The following is a 23,672-nucleotide window of genomic DNA, read 5'->3' as shown; positions in this document are numbered from 1 at the left end:
ATTTTAAACTATTAATATTAGATCATATTACACAAATAATACTTTTAGAATATGTGAAATACTACAATTTTCTAGACTACAAATATTAAATATTGAGTGTAAAACACAAAGATTCATATGTTTTGTAGTAATAATTATTTCTTCTGAATATTTTTTTTTTGGTAGTGTTTTTTAGGGTTGTTGTACATTGATGTAATGTTACGCGCAAGTGCCATGAAAATATTCTAGAACATTTTTTGAAAATTAATTAAAGTGGTCCTAAAATATAAATAAATATTTCTAGTGTAAGCTTTAAAATAACTATATAAAATGTAGGATGGATGTTAAAGGATGTTAATGTTAAAGATTGATTGATTTATTGATATTATTGATTGAAAGACACCGCAACTTTTTTTTGGAGACTGAGAGACTAAAACCCTTCTGTTCAAGAAATGCAATGACGAACAATAACACCGAGTCAATTAGCACTTATAATGCTTAGAATTTGAAGTTAATTAAATATAATCAATAACCAATATAATAAATATCGAGATAAAACAAATATATTGACAAACAAATGTTCTGAGACAGGAACGCCTGCTAAATGAATCAGGCAAACCATACCTGATAGTTAATAACATTTCGTTAAAATAACGGAAACTCAAATTAGTTTCTCACAATTGAGACACAGAGGTCTCTCAGTTCGACCTATTAGGAAGGAATAGGTTAATTCGTAGTGACTAATGACCAACCTGTTTAGTTTTATTGGTAAATCGCCTTTTTCCATAGAAATAGTGAGAGAAAATAAAACGTTCTTAATGGTTCAAAGCTCCTCCAGCGAGTACTACAAGTGAGTTTCGAGAGCCAGATCATATAACCCAAGTTCTACAAAGGTAGGAAGTAAGATTATAAGATCTGGGCTCTACTTTACTTGTAACTAACTAACTAACTAAAAAAACTTGTACAGTTATTTAAAAATAAAATTTGTTGCCATAAAGAAATTTTAAGAATTCAATAAACTACTCAATTTTCAGTTCCACAATAGAAAATTTGGATTGAAATTGTAGGTTTTAAGCAGATATGGGTACCATTTGGTGGGCATTTACTAATAATGTAACAAATACGTATTGTTATGGGACGATTAAAAAAAGTTCATGCATAGTTTCGTCAGTGTATATAAGACTTGTATCTACTACTATAAATTGTATTTAAAATAAGCCTCTAGGAGAAAACCTGTGTTCGATATTACAGCTCCAAAGCTACTGCGTTAAAAAATTAACCAATTTTAATATAGCGCGTAAAATATCCCCAAATTAGTAAAACAATACACGTAAGTGGTTTTGGTAACCTTTTAAACTAGTTTGGTGTAAAAGTGACGGAGAAAATACCTATACAACACAGACAATATATAAAATTTCATGAAAACAATAAACTCTTTTCCACAGTTCAATAAACCATGACGAAAATCAGTGGAATAGGGTTCAAAGTATTCAACATCTTTACTTTAAACTAATATAAACTGAATTATACTATAAAATATACATTTTAATACATAAAAATGCTTTACTATAGAGATAGAAATCGTAATGTCACCCTTTATAAAACAGAAAGTGCAAATTTTCGTAAAAAGTAGTAGTAGTAAAAAATGTGTAAGCACAAAAAGTGAACGGAGCTCTTTCCTCTTTGTTACTGGCTTGCACTTTGGTGCAGGCAGACATCATCATAACCAGTGCGTTGCTCCCCGAGGTCAGTCGAGTTCACAGGACACACGTGACGGCCTCTCATCCCATCGATCCCGGAGGTAACCCTGCCGCTCCTGCTGTTGCGTAATACATCCCCCTGGTGTGCGGCGGCGGCTACCGTTCGAGCATCAATTTTTACTACGTAGTAACGGCACGACTTCAGTATATTTGAGGTCGAATTTGTCGGGCCATCTTTCGCCTTTAAAATGGCCATTCAACAGTTTATTACGGCTTGAAAGGCGACATTTTCAATTAATTTTTGCGATTATTTTAAGACTAAATTTTATCTGTCAAGTTAACTGGCTAATGTTCAGATATTTTGTCGATTCCTGTTCTTTGTTATATCAGGGATTTTCATGAATCATTGGTTTTACTTAATCGTAAAGGTCTTGGCTGATGTTTACAATTTTTCCTTGTGAATATGAATAGAAATGAATAGAAAATGTTATATCTTTGACCATAACATTCTCTAGAACATCATCATTCCTATGAAGTTCAAACATTTCAGCCAATATCCTTCTGTTGGTGCCGAATGTTCTTTAACACATTTTTTTAGATCTCGATCTATGTCCTTTTTGGAACTGCCAACTGGGTTTTCCAACCAAAAACTCGAATTTTTGTGACAGAAATATGTGTGGAATTCTGCATTCTGGGTTTCTGGATTTTTTCTTCAACCGTAAACTGATTATCGCATCTTAATATAGATCGAATCTTAAAAAGCAGTGTCCAAGTCCAGAAGCCTCAAAGCAAAATTGACAAGCGGCTTGGGGGGAAAATCTGAATTCGATACTTCAGCTCCAAAGCTACTGCGTTAAAAAATTAACCAATTTTAATTTAGGGTGTAATTTATCCCCAAATGAGTAAAACAATACACGTACGTTGTTTTGGTAATCTTTTAAACTATTTTGGTGTAAAAATGACGGAGAAAATACCTACAGAACACAGTTAATATATTAAATTTTATGAAAACAATAAACTCTTTTACACAGTTCAATAAACCATGACGAAAATCAGTGGAATAGAGTTCAAAGTATTAAACATCTATACTTTGAAGTAATATAAACCGAATTATACTATAAAGTATACATTTTAATACATAAAAATGCTTTATTATATAGATCAAAATCGTAATAGAACCATTTCTAAAATAGAAAGTGTAAATTTTCGAAACACAAAAAGAAAACGGAGCCATTTCCTCTTTATTACAGGCTTGCACTTTGGTGCAGGCAGACATCATCATAACCAGTGCGTTGCTCCTCGAGTTCAGTCGAGTTCACAGGACACACGTGACGGCCTCCCATCCCATCGATCCCGGAGGTAACCCTGCCGCTCCTGCTGTTGCGTAATACATCCCCCTGGTGTGAGGCGGCGGCCACCGTTCGAGCAGTAATTTTTACTACGTAGTAACGGCTCGACTTCAGTATATTTGAGGTCCAATTTGTCGGGCCATCTTTCGCCTTTAAAATGGTCATTCAACAGTTTATTACGGCTTGAAAGGCGACATTTTCAATTAATTTTTACGATTCTTTTAAGACTAAATTTTATCTGTCAAGTAAACTGACTAATGTTCACGTATTTAGTCGATTCCTGTCCTTTGTTATATTAGAGATTTTTATCATTGGTCTTACTTAATCGTAAAGGAATTCTTAAGACAAACTTAATTATATTTTAGGACATGGCTTATGTTTACAATTTTTCATTATGGATATGAATAGAAATTAATAGAAAATGTTATATCTTTGGCCATGTCATTCCAATAATCTAGCCTATTGCATTGCCTTTGTAAACACCTGCTGAGATCTCCAATGCCTACTGGAACGGAACCATCGTAAGATGACAGAAAAAGATATTTCTTCTTATATATTTGCGTTAAAATTTTTCTATTCTCATAATCTTGAAGCCAGAAAACTCAACAACAGAAAGAGTCACTTTGAATTTTCGAAATTGATTTCTTTTCGGACCTCCCTGTATTACAACCTTTAGTCCCCAACAACAATTGACTTTTACTGTTTTCACTTTTGTTAAAATATTGTCTAAACAATGATGCACTTTTTTCGAACAGTATATTGTCCCAGATACATAAGTAATTGATAGTAATAATTAGTGTGTTTCATATTGTAAACAAATACGAACGGTATATTATGTTTATGCAACAAATGCAAACCATTTCTGGTACGATTCAAACACGTCACCTTTAATACCAGGTGTGTCTGGAAAGACATACTGCAGTTTATTAAGTAACACGAAATGACGGAGAAATTAATTTAAATTAGATGATTTTAGGCAAAAATTAGATATTAATCTTTAGTCATGAGTACTTATTGCAAAACTTGGGATTAGTGATAATTTTGATGAAATAGTCTTAGTTTATATTGATTAGACAACTTTCGACTTTTTAAAGTGTGACTTTCTCTTTAGAAAGTTATTATGCCGAAAAAAAAATTAATATGCATTTTAAAATAATTCTGATGTAGTTCGCGTCTCCGAAATAGTGTTAGTTAATCGTTACAGCGATATTAAAATATAACATATGTTAGAAATATTCAAATGCGTTAGTAATGCGCATAATCGCTATATATTAACAGTGGATATAATCCAAATAATCAAATGACCAATCGAATGAACCTTTTCCCCTAATGTTGTAAAACATTTCTATTTTATTATTTCTAAAAATATAAGATTTTACATGCTATACTATAAACTATCTTCTAGTTATGTTCATGATTCGAATCAAAATATAACTATCGTTTTATAAAAGCTATAAACTAACAATGAACAATAACAAAATAATTTTGTTTTATTATTTACACCTCTTTGTTGCAATATAACCAATAGTGTTTCACTTCTTTCTTTATTAAATGTTTTTTCTAATATACGAAATACCATGGAAATTCGTGAAAAAATATTGCAATTCGTAAGGCCATGAAAGGCAAACTGATTGAAAAAGGCACAGTTGATACTAACAAGTAATTTTACTACAACTATAAGCTACCCAGATGGGACAGCGGCTACGTACATCCATTATGTCATTCTATTAGGAAAGGGTGTTATATGGAACGATTAATATAGTCCTGGTAGATCTAAATGAAATAGGTTATGTTTTTGTTTCAAACTGTTTTTTTTTAATTTGTTAATATATTATTACTAATTGTTGCCAACTAACTTACAATTTCTTTACAATGACTTAAAACTAAGTACTTATCTAGGAAGACCCACTGATACGTATGTTAAATCTCTAGTAAAGTAAAATAAAAGTAGCATTTTTCAGTGTTTTACTACTTAGTACATTTCACTAAGCAACTACTCAAGATCACACGGTTTGGTTCTCTTAAGTTTGTGTCTTAGTGTTAGTTTTTAGTTCTTTAATGTCCAATAACTGCAGCAGTTCGATGTTTATATGAGAGTGGAGTTTTTCCCCATGTCTTGTTGCAAAACTTTTAATTTCCTCTATCAAAGATCTCAAGACTTTATTCTGAAATACTTGTATTATGTTGATATCATACCAACTATGAGGATCATTTAGATTTTCTTTCAAATAATCAATATATATATTTTTTGTTTATTCGAGCTCCTTTCTGTTTGATATAGTCTTTCCATCGAAGTTTTTCGTCAATATTCATCCCAAGCTAGCATTGTTACCGCGTGGTATAATAGTATTATTCATATTTATTGGTATACAGTAATTTACTCCCATTGACTTTTATTCTTCATGTCTGGCTCCACTTATTTATATTATTACTGGCGTGTTGCAGTTTTCTGGTTACATCTTCGCTATTACCTCCAACAGCAAGTATCGCAGTTTTATCAGCAAATGTAACATAATAACATTTCTGTTTGTGGCGTGTCACATGTATAGAATAAATAAAGAACAGTACCCAAAATACTGCCTCCGGTACACCTGATTTTTTTCTGTACCCGGTAAATTGTTTAATGTTTGCTTATAAAACAAAACTGAAGTGCATGTATTAGATTGAAGCTAATTTAAACAAAAAAGCTCATGAAGGACTTTTACATCAACCATGGGCAGGGTGAAAAATCTTTATGTCTACTAGGGAAATCTAGATGTGAAGAGTAGATTTTACAATAAATCCTTGAAGTTACAGATGAAATTGATTCATAGTATTTTAATGTAGTCTTGTTATTTAATTAATTAATGTTTAATTTTAATATTCTTGTCATATGTTCATAAATCATTGTTATGGTTTTTGCAATGACAGCATACTGACCCCTCTTTGTTCTAAAATAACCCATAGTGTTTCTTTTCTTACTCTGTAAAATATATTTTATTTGCTAAATATTTCAAATCAAACTGATGGAGGAAAGTACAGTGTATACTGACAAGTAATTTTACTGCAACTATAAGTCATCCAAATGGCACAGCTACTACTTGAAACTAGATACTAATTTAGGACGACCTATTGATCATTACGTAGTCTCTAATAAAATAAAATAAAGGTTAGTAACACTTTTTAGTATTTTACTATTTATTATACTTCACTAAGCAACTACACAAGACCACAAGTTTAGGTTCTATTAGGTCTGATTCTCAGTTCAGTGTTGTCCAAGAGCTGCAGCACTTCGGTGTTTACATGGCAGTAAAGTCTTTCCTCATGTCCTGTTGCGATTCTCTTAATTTCCTCTATGATAGTTGGAATCCGAAGGTTTCCCTGTAAGTAATTGTTCCTGTAGTAGCCAATGTGGTATGTCATATGGAGAGAGTAAATAAAAAACAGGATCCAAAACATTGTCTTATAATACACCTGCTTTTATTTTTTCTTTGCGTGCTTCGTTTTCTTTGACTCTAAGCATCCTGGCTGAGATGTAGAGGTTACACGTGAATGCCATATGCCAGACTTTATCGAAAGCTGGCGTTACCTCCAAGAATATACATCAGCAAACATTTTCTTCTCCGGATTATTACATGTATGTACTTGGTCGATTGTTGAATATATTCGTCATGTCTTGTTATAAATCTCTGTGAAGGTCAGTATCTGGATGTAACCACAATACTTCTCAAGAGATTTTTCCGAAATACTAGTATTAACTTGATATTACTTCTCGCAGAACATCGACATAACTGTATTGCGTAGATACATAGAGGTTTTAGTTTATAAATCGGTCTATACAGAAACAACCGAAGTTCAGGTATCACATTTTTTTTTCTAACTCTAATTGAAGCACAAAAGTTATTATGAAGTGATTTTATAATATATTAACACATGTTATTAGATCATACAGTATTTAAATCGTACAATAATTCCTTGAAGTTACTGACGAAATTAATTCACAATATTTTAATGAAGTCATTCGTAATTTATACAGAACACATGCAATTATCTCTGGACCATCAACAGATACATAATTAACGATCATCCAACCTGGCAATTAAGCAAATTAATCTTATTGTAATCATGACCTAATTATCACCGCCGTGTCACTACGTCGTCCGCATCTTGTTAACATTCCCACAAAGGACGCGCGATCATCAGGAAGAAGAAAAAAAGCAGAGACTGAATAGAGTTTAATTAATCCGCGATAAGTTTCATTTGCATACGGATCGTGACCGATCGGATGACGCGTTTGACGAGCTGCTCCCAATAAAGAACGCGAAAAACGACGCCTTTCTCCACCAACACATACACACACACACACACGGGCTCCTAATGAATTTAACAACGTAATGTCCCGTTCGGGCACGAAGAGTAAACGCCAAATTACTATCAATTAAAACGCCCTTTTAAGCGGCGCGAATAAAATAGGTTAAATCGTTAATAAATTACGGGGCTGGCGGACGAGGCGCAGTCAGAAATTACCTTATAGCGGCGGTTGTCAGAAATGTGAGTTGGCAGGGAGGAGGAGGCAGGCCGACGCGTAATTAGACGTTTGGTTTTCGTTACACAACGTGAACCGTGCCGGGGATAGTGTGCCGACCGTAAAAACGAACCCGAGAATTTGATTCAATTAAGCACGGAGATGCGAAGATAGTCAAAACCGTATATAGATGTGTAATTAGTGTATTGCGATGTTGGACATTTTCGTTAAATATAAGAGAAAATTCTCTTCCTAGCGGGGGATTTGTCGTCATATTATTTTTCTGGAATCCAACTGTAGGGCACCGCTAGCAAGAGTAATATATACATCATACAACGGTTCCTAAATAAAGTGTTGCGTGCCATTGTCGATGTTCCGTACTATGTTTTGTAGCGACCGCTACGACCATTTAGGCCACCACGCATTCATCCACAGAAAGTTCATAGGTTGGAAACGCTGATAGATTGGTACCATGCGGTTCCCGGCTATAAAAGACCATCACGCCGAAGTCTCGCTCTCTTTTCTTTTCTCTACCCCCTTGTAATAGTACCACTTCCATAGCGCTACCGTACTTCCTTTACCTAACCTAATTCACTAAGCCATATAACATTACCCTAAATTGGTGATCCAGACGTAATCGAAGTGCCTAACAGGTAAACCAGCTCAACATAAGCCACGCGACAGGTGCTTGACATGTGCTTGGAAGGATAGCACGATGAACAGGACTTATCAACATCACATGGTCGACGTTATCCCACGAGACTAATGCCATGGACGAAAATCACAGAAGCCCATCATGCACGGCATCAACGCATGAACACCCTTACCCCACGAAACTTGACCCGTAAGACACCGCACTTATAGGCACCATCAAAAAAATCGGAACGCCCCAAAACGAATGACATCCTGCTACAACTTCGTTGGCAGCTGATCCCGTAAAACTCCTCGCTCAGGTTGTGCATTCCAATGTACTTGCTACAGCTAAAGCTATCAGCTAAACATGCAAACTGATAGTGAAGTGTGTAGACTAAAATGTCTAACATCATCCGATCTGATTGTTGGACATATATAGACCTTAGAATAAGACATATACTATAATAAACATATACTGCCCTCTGGGCAGATTTTGGAACTACTAAGAGTAATAAAAAATATTATTTTTCACAATCTCCTTCAAGTAGTAACACATGCAGTCCAACTCTCTTTTTTCTCTAGAAATAGCCCTTTTCATAAAACGATTTGTCCTTGTCTTAACTTTGCGCCAAAACTAATCTCTTATAATATTTTTTCAAAATTAGTGAACAACCAATAGTCACTGAGGGTTAGATCTAAACTATACGGTAGATGGTAAAGCAGTTTAAAGTCCAATTTGATCATATTTTTCATCGACTTCTAAGCAAATGTTGTTTAACTAATTCACCTCTTTTGAGAAAGGAATATCTGTTCGTCAAGGAGGATGCAATTAAGAAAAACAACTATGAAGCTATATTCGGTAATATAGATGTTGAAGATTCTACTCGTATCATTCAGTCAGTTATCTTAACAGTCTTTATGTATACCTCCGCGACATAGACACTATTATACTATGTCTTTAATATTAGTATTAACATTGTTTCTTTCATACAAGATCGACCAGAAGAAAAAGAAGATTATTATTATTATATACAATGCTCCATATCATAACATACTGACGGAAGAGATCTCAATAAGTTGACTGATAAAGGACATTAGTCTTGACTATACCATGTTGAAGAGTGAATCATTTCAAAATGTCATTTGGTGAATATAAATTAAGTATTTTATATAGTTCCTTATTTTAGAAACGATCTTATGATATTTATACAGATGTTACCTTCCTCCCTATCATTGCATGTTTCATCCTATGAAATTAATATAAAAGTTTGAAATGCTGCACAAAAGGGATATACGATGAAGAACTGTTTGGACTTGTGAAACTGGGCATAGTCCACAATAACACCTTCATTTTGGTTCAATTCCGTCACACATATAGAGGACGAAATTGACAAATGGTGAAATCGTGAACCAATGGAAACTTAAGACGGAAACATAGCACAAAAAAACGCAAGAAGGAGCCTCAAAGGAGCCTAGTTAAATCAAATGTAGTTATCTTGCTGCAATCTGCAATTATTCATATGGCTCAAATAATTGGATACTTTTAGACTGTGTCTGTCGTTATCAAAGTTACGATTATTTTTGTCGTAATAAATCGATCCGAAGAAAACAAAAACAGTGCTCAATTGAAAACATTCAAAATATGGGAATTTATTAAAGTTCAAATAAAATGAAAACATCCTGGGAGTAGTAAGTATATTATCAAGGCAAGAAATCGTTTTTGCAATATGATAAGCTTCCTTAGTTAGTATCAGTAAGCAGCGTAAATTATCATTTGGCTCATGGATGTTTCTTTACAACTACATTACACCTCGCTATCCCAAACTACGAAGAAATGTTTTTGAAACAACTCCGTTTTTAATGTATTTGAACTGTGACAATTTTTCAATGCTGTTACTATATTATTGCCAATAATAATTTCTTGTTTAAAGTTCTTTTTTAAATAATAAAGGCCTTAAGCTGTTTATGGTAGATACTGAAATCCTTGAAATTTACTTCCCAAAATTAATCCCAATAATACAATGCGATCTAATTAAAATTTAAAAGTGAAAAAAAAATCTTTACCTCTTGTATTAATTATACTATGACATCACTTAGTAAATAAAGAAACTGGAGGACTAAATGATACAGAGATGAAAAGACCTTAAAGAAACATATACGGACATATAATTAATATAAACATCATCTTATTTTTTGTCGGTTTTCATAACAAGCTCCAAAAACATTTCATTATATTAAGGAAAAAATGTTTCGTCTTCCGTACCCTAAAAGATTTTTTGCTTAATAAGTTTACTTTATCTGTCTTCGTGTATTCCTTGTAATCATTTGTGAAACAACACGATAATTAAAACGTAATTTCTTTAGTTAAAATAAAATAAATTTTTTCGAACAGATTTTTAACATGTTTTTAATATGAATTTTAACTAACTAATATTTATAACTCCTAAATTAAGTAGTCAATTAAATATGCTTGCTCGGGTTTATTAACAATTAATTTTAGGCACACACCCACAAGTGTTAATTTCATTTACAAAAACCCAATAACTAATTGAAGTGAAACTAATAAAAATAATACATTTTTATGACACCAACAAAGTATATAAAGACTAAAAAATCATACAAAATGTACAGCAAAAAATAACATCCTTAAAGATATAAAAGGACATAAAATACTTAATTTGGAATGATAAAATCTACAAATTAAAGCATAAAACCGAAATACCTTCTAATTCGGCTATTAATTAATTTTCGGAATGTCCATTTTATTTTTTTCTACATCGCAAAACTAATTGGTGTTAAAATTGAAAATTCTTCGGCGTTAACGATGGCCATTTTTGATGTTGATGATAAATTACTAATCGATTTTGCAACCGGTCTTATCTCGGCTGTTATCTATGCAGAAGGACGAGGTAGTCTTTGGTCAGTTAGCTGCACGAATGGTCATCTACGTTTACTCACTAATTAAATATAGATACGGTTTTAGGTAGTCATAATTTACGTAAAAATTGATGGTAAACCTAATATAATATTAGGTGGTTGCCTGTATGTTCACCAGCGATACCTATAGCTATCATTGTCCGGCTATTATAAAACTGACATAAAAGGGAAGGGAAGGGAATGAGTGAAGGTCATGCACCTGACAAGGGGAAGTTACTTCAACTAAAATCAATGAGAAATATAATTGCAGTCATACTAGTAGTTATAATTTACTGGAGAATACACTGGATGCTGTATTAGAAGTCCGAGATAATTTAGGCAGTGACAAATTGAAAAGATTAGATTCATAAAGATAAGGTTTTTCATATTAAATATATTGTATTATAAAATAAGAATATTGTACTAATAAACTTGGCAAAATTTTAATTTGAGTTTCAAGGGTAAATTTAAGTTAAATTGTAAATTCGAGATAATATTATATATATATATATATATATATATATATATATATATATATATATATATATATATATATATTCCTGTAGTCATGCCAGGCGTTTCAAGGATTAGACTTTTGTAGTTGAAAAGAGTTATACACATTAACATGGCTTGATCAGTAGCCACGTCTTGCTTTGTAAACGGTACAGTCCCAATGTCAATTGAACAAATTCAGCAAAATATTGTTGTTGAAAAAGAGCAGCAATAGCCAGTGACAGACGCAAAGTCATTCTATTGCATGATAACGCTCGATCACATGTTACAAGAATTGATATCCTGGTGCAGCTGAAATGGGAAGTTCTACCAACCCGAAGTAGTAACCACATATAACCTTGGCCAACACATCAACATCTATCTTTCGCCACAGTAACGGCATATTGCTAGAAAGATGGAAAAAGTTGGTAGAAAATGATGGAATATAATTTGATTAATAATAATAAAGAAAAAATAGTAGATTGTTCTTTGTCGAAATTATTTTACATTCACGAAATATATAGTAGGAAACAATTATTTAGTGATTTAACAAAATTAAACAGTACTTTAAGGTTTTGATACTTGAAAAATTAGAGCCAGAATAAAGAAAACAATGATATATTTTTTTGTTGAGCAGTGTACGACGGCATTCTAATTCATTTCGATTTTACTAAGGAAATTACTAATAATCCCACTCCCACTTATACATGTTAAAGGAATCATGTCGATGCAAAATGTACCGAATGCTTATGCAATGATTCGTCGAAGAAAATTGTTTTTATCAGGTCAAGAAACTTCATATTGTTGTTTCCCTCGATATCCGAGCACTGAACCTGTTTGTTTTTTTACATTCGGCTGCCAATTTGGCAGCACGGTATCCGCCAAATTCCTATTGGAATATTGTAAACACATCTGGGTGAATTATTATTGAACTGGATTATCTCAGCGCGTTTGAATTTAGTTATATTGTAACAGTTCGGTGTGTTGTTTGTTTGATGTTTGATCTTAATGATGTGAAAACATTATAGATAAGCACATAGATCGGGTGCTTGGATACATTATGGCGCAGACTCTAAAATGTGATATAAGAATATAAGAATATAGTGATGTATAATATATATGAGATAAGAATTGGTCTGCCTATTCTTAATACATTTTACATCTTTTCGTATTATTTAGTGTTGGGAACTGTCGACTGAAATCGATCTGTTAATAATTCAACTACTTAGTAATTGACTACTTTTTACTATCGACTGTTTCTGTCGCTATTTTTGGTTCGACTGACTTTACTACTTTTTACCAGTAACTGTTTCAGTCGTCATTTTCGGCCCGACTGATTTTGTTACTATTCACTATCGTCTGTTTCATTCGTGTACTTTTAGTTACTATTTTTGGTTCTACTTGTTTCATTCGACTGATTTTTAAAGTTCTGGCTCTACCCTCCTAGCCGCGACATTGACAAAAATGTACCCAATTTATGTTTACATAGATTTATATATAATATATTTAGTTTTTTTTTGGTAGTTTGCTTGTAAATAGTAATATATTGTATATTAATACAGCAGCATTTTGGTACAATATTTTTCAATATTGTTAACGTAATAAGGTAAACATATTAAAATTGGAAATGATAAATAGTAAAATATTTTGACTGTTTTTATGGCAATACTAGGTAATATTTCCATTACTCTCTCGATTTTTGTTAAAAAATATTACGTTGAATCTTAACATAGTATAAAACAAAGTCGCCTTTTCTGTCCCTATATCCCTATGTGCGCTTAAATCTTTAAAACTACGCAACGGATTTTGATGCGGTTTTTTTCAATAGATAGAGTGATTCAAGAGGAAGGTTTATATGTATAATATATGCATAATATACTAAGGCAACATTGCTAATTTTAGAGGTTTCTAACGTGATGTCGTAAATTAACCTATTTTTTAGGCTTATTTAGCAATTACAAAAACGCTGCCTAACCTTACGAGTTAGATCAAATTAATGTACTACAGTATTGTACACCATAAAAAGGTCTACAAAAAAGTCCGCGATGGTATATGTTTATCTTTTAGGGATAACCCACATTAACCATTTTTATTGTTTACTTTTTACGTGAGAAAATGGCTTATTTACGAAGCTATTTTAAGCAATACGGCATTAATCCTTATCGAATTAAGTACCTTAAATACAGTGTGCAATTAATATAGATCAATATGGTTCCTTACAGCATGTAAATTAAACAAATATTTTCGGAGATATTACAAATTTAAAATTTGCATTTAAAAATGTGTAATGTAATAAAAATTGTATGAATTTAGATATTCCAAAGATAGCAGGAAATCTTCATAGTAAGTATAGGGGAAGAGGAATTGTTTTACTCCAAATTTAATGCGTGCAGGCCAAGGGCAGTAATGAATGAACCAAAAATACTGGATCGATTTTAATCATGTTTTCAAAGTCGGAGCGGGCCGCTATGTTTTTATATACAACATTCATATTTTTTCTGTAGTGTATTTAATTTAGTATCAGCATAGCACCCGTGCGAAGCCGGGGCGGGTCGCTAGTAATAAATAAAACATTTCATTCTGATCATTTTTAATTATGTCATGGATTATTTTTTTTTATAATTATCGTACATTTTTAGTTTTTAAATTTTGTTTATGTTGTATTGTATTGTCCATATTTATTATAGTATATTATTTAAAAACGACAATTAACACATTAAAAAACGATAAAGTATTTGTGGGGTATTATTCCATTCCATAGAAAAAATCCATTCCTTTTTATAGGTCCACAGAATATCAGTAATAGTAATTCGACTTCCTTTAAAATTAAATTATAAATTGCATGTGTTATTATAATAGTATTCAGTAATTATTTTTTTTCCTTTTCTTTCTTAAACTTAGTACGCGTAGGAATATATACATGTTCGTCTCGCTTATACTACCGTTGGAAAATATAACAAATAAATATAACTGCCCCAAGCAATTATCTCCGTCCTTTCGTCCCTCGCAATTTATGGATTCAAATAAAGGACTCGTACATTTTCGTCTGACATCACGAATTGAAATAAACAGTTGAACAGTGCTTATGACGGAAAATAATAATGATTATTTCTAGTCGCTAGTTTTTTGACTATCGAATGCTGATACTGGAAATAGTCGATAGTTCCCAATGCTAATCTTAATGATGTGAAAGCATTATGTGGATAAGCACATAGATCGGGCGCTTGGATATATTATGGCGCAGAGTTTAAGTTGTGCGAATCCGACTCCGTCGCAGGAATTGGTCCATTTGTCATTCAGGAAATGCTCGATGATATATGAGTTTACATATTTTCAAAAAATTATTCTTAATACATTTTGCGTGGGATCATCTTTCGTCCTGTTAGGGAACATGAATATCGCGTATTTATAGAACCTTTTAGTATTATTTATGATATGTAAACAAATATATAAATCACTTTCGGGTACAATAAAAAGAAAATTGATAGAGTAAAAAGTGACTGTGTGAAATAAAATATAATTCCTCAAAATCATTATTTGCATTATAAGTTTCAACGGGATCCACTTGGTACTTTCAAGTTCAAGTACTTGAAATCAATAAGACGTGTAAGAAAGCATGTGTGGAATAGCGAAATAAAAATAGCTGATATCGTCTATTTCGAACGCTTATTTTATCAATCCTTGAACACTGCTATAGTCTGATATCTGTAAGTTTGGGGTCTTTCAAATGCGATGGTTAAGAAGATTCTTCATGTTCTATTCGAGTCCTTGTTAAACTTCAATTTTCTTCCCGTGGGCAATAAGTATTGTTATATGATTTCCGTTATACAATACAACTATACTGACATGTAGAAGATATCTTCGGTAAGTGATCTGCTGTACTTATTCTAAAGTCTATTCTAACTTATTCTAAAGACAATTCTAACTTAATCTATAGATTATTATATCTCACTCTCTGTGTCTATTAATCAGTTACATTTCACATTCATTGCGCATATTTATCTGTTTGACGAGTACATTAGGATACACTAACAGTCTTTCAGAATACTTCGAATCACACTCATAATGGGTGCTAAGAATATACCGCACTGAATTAGTTTGTTGGAGACGTAATCTGCGTTTTGTTACTATATGTTTTGTCCATTTTAAAGGCCGATCAAAACTTATTTCCAGATATTTAAGATTGCCTGCTTGCGGGAGTTCATGATTACTCATTTTTACTGAGGAACAAGTCCTTCTACAAAAAGTGAATGTCACATGGGTAGATTTTGTCTCATTTTCCTTGATACGCCACGTTTCCAATCACAATTCCACTTTGGTAAGATGGAGCTGGAGGTTTCTAGTGGCTGATATTGGATCTTCGTGTGATGATAAAACCGCTGTATCGTCAGCATATGTTGCAACAATAGTGTTTCTTGAGATCGGTAGGTCAGCTGTATACAATAGATATAATAGTGGACCAAGAACACTACCCTACGGAACACCTAAATATATTGGATGTAGGTTAGTGTATTCGTCACCCTGTCTCACAATAAAATGTCTGTCTGTGAGGTATGATTTCAATAGTTGAAAGGGTGTATAGCGCAAAAGCTTTTTAATTTAACCTACAGTTCAGTGTGCCACACCTTGTCGAAGGCTTGAGATATACCGAGAAATGCAGCGGAGCAATATTTTTTATCGTTTAAGTTTTTGTTAATTTCTTTGACTAATCTATGTATTTGTTCTGTTGTTCCGTGTTTTTTACGGAAGTCAAATTGATGGCCTAGAATAATATGTCTCTCTTCTGTGATTATTTAGAGTAACTTAAATCTATAATTTTTGAAAAACTCTTTAGAGACCACAGGTAACAGGCTTACAGGACTATAAGAAGAGACGTCTTCTGTCTTTTTTTTCCCTTGTTTAAGAATCGTAATGATTTTAGCCACTTTCCAAGTGCTAAGAAAGCAATTAATTCTTAACATGGAAGTAAATATAAACGTTATTAATTTCATGAGTACACAATTGAGGAACAGATTCGAAGCAGTAAAGACAAAAAGACATGGAAATGTCCGTTGTCCGTTACGGGAGAGATTTTTAATAGACACCAAAGAAAGCTCTTGGTTAAATTTACCAACCGGTTTAATGCTTGCATTCAGTTGAGCTATATACCAGATGCTTGTAAAACAGCTGAAGTCATAATGAAAACCAAACCAAAACTTGGTGTAAATCTAAGTCAAGTTGAATCATACAGCCCTATTTCTGTATTGCCAGTTATGTTTGAAGTAATTGATAATGTGATTGTGAAACGCCTCAATCCTATTCCCGAGCAAAGAAAGCTGATTCCATCTCACCAGTTTGGTTTCAGGAATGCTCACTCAACAATTGACCAAGTACTACTTGCACATGTAACTAAACTAAACTAAACTTTCTCGTTGTTGCAGACATTCTTGACAGAGTATTACATAAAGAACTTCTATATAAAATAAAGTCACCTATCCCTGAGCATTTCTACTTGCTATTAAATTCTCATTTGATTAATTGTCAATTCCGTGTTAAACATGAAGGATACTCCGATATCAAACTGATAAGGACTGGAGTGTCTTAAGGATGTGTTTTGGTGTCAATGCTTTATCCCCTTTAAATCAGTGAACTCCCCACAACATTATATAGCACAACTGCTACATTTACTGACGATAATATTAACACTAACTCCACCACGACCTAGAAATTGATATGGTTAGAGACACTATCAGAAGATTTGCCGATTTTAATTAAAGAAGACTGGAAACACGTAACCACGGACTTCTAAAGGTGTATAATGTCATTAAAGGTCTTAAAAGCAAAGAGCTTCTGATCTTGAAAATGTTTAAACACTAAGATATTCAATATGTCAGGTGTAGTTGTTTATTAGTAGGTTAAGTCAGATTAAAGGTATTAATTGTATTACTAGTTTTAATAAATAAATTTTAAAAAGTAAATAGTGGCAATAAAATATCATTCTTTAAAACTATACAACTACTTAACATTATGCGGTTTATGTATACATATGTTTACAATAATTTTCAGGCTTTTGTTTTGAAAAACTCGTATTGTATTTATATTAATTTTCGGGGATCATTCTTCCAATTGAATTCCATATGTCCATATAACTTTTCAACACTTGAATTTATAGCAGCAATTTATTATGTACTAAAAAACGAATTTACAAATATTAATATATAATTTTGAATATATATATATATATATATATATATATATATATATATATATATATATATATATATATATATTTATTTCTATTACCATTCTTTCCATTTCTTTATACATGCTATATTTTATTTACTATATGGAATGATTGATAGTATTATTTATTGATATGAGTGCTTGTGCAATCTGATTATATGTGAACTGGGGTTTTTATTTATATTATCACTTGCCTATTGCAAGACTATCATACACATATGTTTTATTCTCAAACAAAAAAAAACTCCTAAAAGTCACAGACATACTAATTTAAAACCCCTTTTTTTGTTAAAATAGTCTCTCTGAGATTGTATATAATAATTGGTACATATCAGATTAAATACGAAGCTTTTATCATCTTCAAATTACGACAAAATAGTTAAAGACACGCTTTTTTTCTCATTTATTAATAACATCTGAAGTTGATGCAACTCCATTTTATAACATCGTTGACTGTCTATTGGGGTTTTCTCCTTGCCTCGACCGGAATGTCGTCGATGTATAATAAGTAGAGATAAAAACAGAAGAAAGGCGAACGCATAATAGCTAAAAATAAAAGCGTTTTCGTGTCGTAATGACTGCGTGTTCGACTTGTTATGTGGTAGGAAACATTTTTCAAAACATCCATAAAATCAATTTAAATTCGTCTTACGTGTTCGCATCAATCGGCAACCATGTCAATTATTCGCGCAACATTTCGGGTTAACTAACTCAATAAATAAGCGATCCGATGCTTTTTCAGTTTGGTCATTTCGCAAAAGCTGCCGCCGTTCCAAATTAAATTTAAACCGGAATCCGCACCACGTGAAATTTGAGAAACGTTTTTAAAACAATCGCTCAACGAGTTCGAAGACCCTATTTATATGTTATTAGGGCTATAAGTTAATTTTAAGTGATTTTTTATATATTTCATAATACTCTTTAAATAATTCGAAACTTTATTGCAAAAAAATCGGTACAATATATTTTATTCAAAGTATTTTCCGATACCTGCTAGTTTTCCGTTGACAACAATGTATTTTTTGACCATTTTTGGTATCTTCATAAGAAGGGAAACGCCCCTCAGGCAGGTCACGATCCATATGTCGGAAAAATTAGGCATTTCTTAAGTTAATTACATCTTACATTAGATATGCCTAGTACAATTTTTATTTACAAATTAAGTTACTATTACTGTTCTGTCCACAAGAAAGTCTAGGACAAAATTAATACATCAGTATGTATTTTCCAAATTAAAATAAAACTAATCTACTTAAGCTGATCACAAATACACTTATACACTAAACAAGTTCGTGTGGTTTGTTTCTCTTCAATCTTCTGATTTCCAGCATATTGTCCAATAGCTGTTTTGCTTCCACGTTGCTGTGATATAGCAACTTTATTTCATGTTTTAAAGGTCAGTTTTTGAGGTCATCGTGCAGCTGTTGGTTGGCTACGCAGCGATAAGCATTGGTAGTTAATCGTAGAACTTTTCTGTTTTTAGTGCAACCCCATATTTGTACACTATAGGTCCAAATTGGCTTTATGACTAACTACTAAACCGATCTCTTTGATTTTAGATCAAGTTGAGAGCATCTTCCGACTATACAGTTGCTTGACTTGAGTCTAATCTGCTCTACTTTTTGTCTCACATAATGTTTACAATGTAACCTACTGAGATTAAATAAATGAGTTTTTATACTGTATATGTGAAGTATCACTATAAACAACTGTTAATTTCTGCAGAACAAATCAACTGCTGAAGTCTGCAACACTTTTGTAATGCCGCTCCATCATATCCCAATTGTCACCTTTGGTTTCAGCGATTTAAAAGGGAACACCTTTGACATTGGCAAATGAGAAAGAACAACCAGGAGGGCCAAAAAGTTCATAGACAATAAATGGCAAGATTTGTTGGACGAAAACCCAGCTCAAACCCTCTAGGAACTCTCAGTGCGCTTAATATTTAGTGAATAAATTATTTCCATATGAGGAAAATCCAAAATGAGTGAAAATAGCAACTAAACCAGTTGACTGAAAATGCCATTTTGAACCGTTGTAATAAAATTGTCTAATTCCTTGCCAATCAAAAAAAGAGGCGTTTTCTGTAGCGTTATGTGACTGGCGTTATTCCACAAGAGTAGTTTATTTCTATATAGACGTGAATTTATGCCAACAAAGTCTTTTTCTGTAAATGGTAGCAAGTTACGAGTATAATATATTATAATACACTTCAACCGAATAAAAATGGTTACTGCTAATATCTATTAACGTTATTGGAATATTTTTTATTATTTATTATAGCAATCTAGTAAATTCACAATAATAAGTTATTTCCTATAGTCTTAAAATTACAAAGTACTTATTCTACGATAGACTGTTTGGGCTTAAAATCTATGTCACTGTTTTAATATGCACTAAATTTTACTTGTAACTTCATTTAACTAGATCAAATGGTTTCTCCCGTTCATCTTCTAACCAAGCAATTATTATCTAGGAGCCGGAAAACATATTACTATATACTGACAGAGCTGAATATGCACCTAATAACCATTACATGTATTTGTGTTTGGTGTGTTCTTTCCTAATATGTGGCTTTAGCCTGAGTTTAACATCAAGGGTCATGCCAAGATATTTGACTGTATTTTCTTGTTGGATTACCTGCTAATTTATATATTGGCCTGTACTTGATTATGTTGTTGATGAAATCTAAATGAACTGATTTATTTTGATTCATTTTGATGCTCCATTGTTCTGTCATTGTATATCGACTGTCTGTAACTTTTCGGTTGATTCACCGTTATAATCTCAAATTTATAGTATTATAGTGCCCTTTGAAAATATAGCAACAACAGTTTCATTGAATGTTGGCGAGTCCCGAGTGTGCAGCAGATAAGGGACTGGTACCGATACACTTCCCTGTAGCACATCTGCATCATTTTTACTTCATTTTTCTCATGTAAGAATAAGCATTTTCTTGTTTGACTCTGAAGCGTCGGTGAATTATATATGAATCTAAAATTTTCGATGATTTGTTTTATGCTTTTCAATATAAAATTTTTAAATAATTTGGACGTTTCAGCTTTCCTGCTTTCAGAATCATAATTACTTCAGCCACCTTACACAGTTGGGTTACATATGTAGTTTGATTGAAGCATTTGTTAGGTTGATGATCTTCATTAGTTTTTTTTGGAACTTACTTTAAATATTACATCAAATTCACTGTGATAATATAAATTCAGGTGACTTTTTTGCGCTAACACAATGTTTTTTTTTTAACTTTAGAAAAGTGACAAATGGAATTTCATATCTGTCCCTGAAATTAAACATTTAAAAGATGCCACAATATGTGAATATCTGCGTGAACATGCTAATAATGCTAGTGCTGTGTATTCGCTACGTAGTGGCACACACCAAATCCGAGATCTTTTGATACCACTTATTCGGATCGATGCAGCATGACACATGGTTTCGAAATGCTAAAAATGGATGAATGTTTTGATCACACATAAACCTTCATCATTCTTTCGATATTGTGTTATAATTTTGCCAGAAATATGATAAATAAAATGCTGTCTAAAATTATGGAAAACATTTTAATTGATATATGTTTTATTTATAATTTTTTTAGAACGTCAAGAAATATCATAATACACACAAACACTCAATATATAGTCCCATATGATCTGTAAATAATTGCATTTCAAATTAAGTCATTTTAATTAAATGTTTTTGTACTTTATTCAGATTTAAGACTAAAACAATATGTGTCACGATATGGTAATAACGTACCCTTACCCAAGAACCACAAGCCTAATAAAATATATTTTGAAATTGAGCAAATAAAAGATTCGTTAATTCGACACGGGCTGTTTGTTTATTGTTCTGTCGTCATAAAAAAGATTCCGCCTGACTTTACCACTTCTAATTATTGGACAGTGTTGTCGTAAGATGCTACCTCAAAAAAAAAATCAGCGAAGGAATGTCTAGTCCCGAGGAAAATGCCCGCTTCTGGATTGCAATTACATCCGTGATAAGTGTGAACTTTGCGTTACGCATTTTTGCTATTTCCGTACGAGGTCGCTTACCTTCGTGGAGACATGTCATTTGGGTATCTTCCAAAGCTCATCGGGGAGTTTTCGCAAAGTAGATGTTTATTAAATTTATCGAGAATCAGATGATAAAAGTATATGTCGATTGCAAGTGAGTTATTTCGAATCTCTTATAGATAGGTTATTAGAATATTGAAAAATATCCACGAAATTAATTGATATTATGTATTATTTATATCATTATAGGTTTTTATTCCTTAGAAAAGTCCCTATAATCCTATGATAGAAAATAAGATACCTCAAAATATCACCTATTAGTGAAGTCAGCTAACAGGTCAATTGAAAAGTCCCCGACCTAGCATAGTAATACACATTTTTATGGCAAAATTTTTATTTATTCAACATAATTCCCTTCAAGGGTGATACACTGATTATAGCGACCCTACAACTTTTCAATACCATTTTTATAGTACGATTTGTCCTTTGCTTCAAAATAGGCCCCAGTTTCGGTGATCACCTCTTCATTCAACGAGAATTTATTCCCAGTGAGTATTCTTTTGAGATCTGAGGAACAGGAAATAGTCGCTGGGGGCCAAATCTGTAGAACACGTGAATGAGGAAACAATTCAAAGCGCAATTCATGGATTTTTGCCATGGTTTTCGCTGACTTGAGATACGGTGCATTGTCTTGGTGAAGCAGCACTTACTTTTCCTTCAAATGAGGCCGTTCTTCGGCGATTTCGTCCTTCAAACGGTCCAATAACGCTATGTAATAGTCGCTGTTGATGATCCTTCCTTTTTCAAACCTTCTCAAGCAAAAACTCAGGTTTATTACACTTGATCACCTACAAACACTGCTCCGAAACATCAACTCGTTGTTTTTGGACAAAAGTGAGCTCGCGCGGCACCCACTTTGCACAGAGCTTTCTCATACCCAAATAATCGTGAATGATATGCTTTACAAATTCAGTTGATATCTTTAGAGTGTCTGTTTTTCATTCAATTTCAATTTACGGTCATTCAAAATCATTTTGTGGATTTTTTAAATGTTTTCGTCGGTAACAACCCCTCTGGGCGTCCACTGAGTTCACAGTCGTCGGTGCTCATTTCACCACGTCTAAACTTAATATTCCAATCCTTGATGGATGATTTTCCTGGGGCAGTACCCGAAAACTCGGCATCAAGCCAAGTTTTTGCTTCAACTGTATTTTTCCTCTCAAAAAGCAATATTTAACCAACACACGAAATTCCTTTTTATCCATTTTTCTCACAATAACAAAAGTTGGTTCACTCAAAATGCTATGATTTACAAACTAATGATCCGACAACTGACAAATTTATACATGCAATTTTTGAGGATCAGGGCTAACTGAAAAACATATGGATTTAATTCTAATAGCGCCATCTATGTGTCAGGCCCGGGACTTTTCAGTTGATCTCATATTGTTGGCTGTCTATGTTCGAGAATTACACATTTTATTGAGAATATGATGATACCATCATTGATGAAGATTCATAATAACTACTTTAAATGGTAAAATTTTGCAAAGTTAACTAAGGTTATTAGGATACCAGCAGGTCGAAGAATAATAATCAATATATTAATTAATTAATGTTTAAATAAACTTAAATTGATTAATTAATAAAAAATAAAACAAAGTATTCTTGGAAACAAATTAAGTCAATTATAAATATAATGAAATAATATTTAAAATATAATTTAATATGACCAAACCATTAACATCTTCTTGGTTTCGTCATTAAATAAAGTGGCGGGCTTTAAAAAATGTAATACTCAAAATATGAAGAAGGTATTTAGAATAGAGCATTGAATATAATGCAATTA

The 23,672-nt window shown here is 32.5% G+C and overlaps 1 protein-coding gene across 4 annotated transcripts in view; it reads right to left on the bottom strand.

The window, feature by feature from the left end:
- The window catches only part of E23 (ABC transporter G family member E23), a 457,701-nt gene that overhangs the window by 23,389 nt on the left and 410,640 nt on the right, over nucleotides 1-23,672 (bottom strand). The gene's annotated exons all lie outside the window — the stretch shown is intronic.

This window comes from Rhynchophorus ferrugineus, unplaced genomic scaffold (assembly GCF_030347505.1).
Source record: "Rhynchophorus ferrugineus isolate W39M unplaced genomic scaffold, kcgeb_rfMv2 rfM1, whole genome shotgun sequence".
In the NCBI taxonomy this organism is placed as follows: Eukaryota; Metazoa; Arthropoda; class Insecta; order Coleoptera; family Curculionidae; genus Rhynchophorus; species Rhynchophorus ferrugineus.
Note: the sequence above shows the minus strand (reverse complement) of the source record. Positions and strands in the feature narration are given on the sequence as shown.